This window comes from Trichechus manatus, unplaced genomic scaffold (genome assembly GCF_000243295.1).
Source record: "Trichechus manatus latirostris isolate Lorelei unplaced genomic scaffold, TriManLat1.0 scaffold00012, whole genome shotgun sequence".
Lineage (NCBI taxonomy): Eukaryota > Metazoa > Chordata > Mammalia > Sirenia > Trichechidae > Trichechus > Trichechus manatus.
In genome coordinates, this window is record NW_004443948.1 from 18,434,888 (window position 1) to 18,436,235 (window position 1,348).

Consider the following 1,348-nt stretch of genomic DNA (forward strand, 5'->3'; position numbering starts at 1 on the left):
GTCTAGGGGCCATACTATCAGAATTCTCCAGTCTTCAGACCAGAAAACCTGTCTTTTTTTAAAAATTTATTTTGTGAATTGGAATTTTGTTCTACATTTTTCTCCTACTATGTCCAGGACTCTTTTTGTGATCCCTGCCGGAGCAGTTGGTGGTGGTAACCAGGCACCATCTAGTTGTTCTGGGCTCTGTCTGGTGGAGGTTCTGGTAGTTGTGGTCCATTAGTCCTTTGGACTAATCTTTCTCTTGTGTCTTTGGTCTTCTTCATTCTTCTTTGCTCCAGCAGGGATAGGACCAGTAGGTGTGTCTTAGATGGCCACTCACAGGCTTTTAAAACCCCAGTCACTAGTCACCACAGTTGAATGTAGAACTTTTTTTTTTTTTAATGAACTGTTATGCCAGTTGAGGAAGATGTCCCTCAAGGCCATGGTCCCCAGCCCTTAGCCAGTATCTTGGTCTCTCAGGGTGTTTGAATGTGTCTGTGAAGCTTTTATGACTTTGCCGTAGTCATGTTGTGCTGACTTTCCCAGTATTGTGTACTGTCTTACCCTTCACCAAAGTTACCACTTTTGTACTATCTAGTTAGCGTTTTTCCCTCACTACTCCTCCCCTCCCTCGTGACCATCAAAGATTGTTTCTTTCTGTTTGGAAACATTTTCATGTGTTTTTATAATAATGGCCTCATATGGTATTTGTCTTTTTGTGATTTACTTATTTCACTCAGCATAATGCCCTCCAGATTCATCTGTGTTGTGAGATGTTTTGAAGATTCATCATTGTGCTTTATCATTGTGAAGTATTCCATTGTGTGTATGTACCATAGTTTTTTTATCCACTCATCTGTTGATGGGCAAAAAATATAGAACGCTTCATGAATTTGCATGTGATCCTTGCACAGGGGCCATGCTAATTTTCTCTGTATCATTCCAATTTTAGTATATGTGCTGCCAAAGTGAGCACTTGGCTCATTTCTTCTTGTTCAGATTGTTCGTGTTTTTCTCCATTGAAGCAGGTTCATAAATAAAAAAGCTTACTGTTTTAGGGTGAGCCTCAAAAAAGGTCTGCACCTCAATTGGGTCCAAGTGTTCCAGGCTTCTGCTGGAAAGCTTGCTTGGCCATTTTATCCAAGAGTGATAAAGTCTTTAAGAATCAACTCTAACAAATTCAAGTTCACAAGAAACTCCGTGATAGAAAAAGAAAATCACCATGCATAAGTGGAGATATATACTTGTCAGCTGGTTAAGAGGCTTTCTTCCCAGTAGAATAGACACTTTAGGGAACCATAGTAGTGTTTCTATGACCATTACAAATTATAAAATTGAGATAGTGCACATTAACTCTAATGGCTGT

General features: G+C 39.6%; 1 non-coding gene across 1 annotated transcript; it reads right to left on the bottom strand.

The window, feature by feature from the left end:
- Window positions 1-851: 851 nt before the first annotated feature.
- On the bottom strand, window positions 852-958 carry LOC111819592 (U6 spliceosomal RNA). The gene has a single exon (XR_002823178.1). It is a non-coding gene; the product is annotated as a U6 spliceosomal RNA (small nuclear RNA).
- Between the last annotated feature and the right edge of the window lie 390 nt (window positions 959-1,348).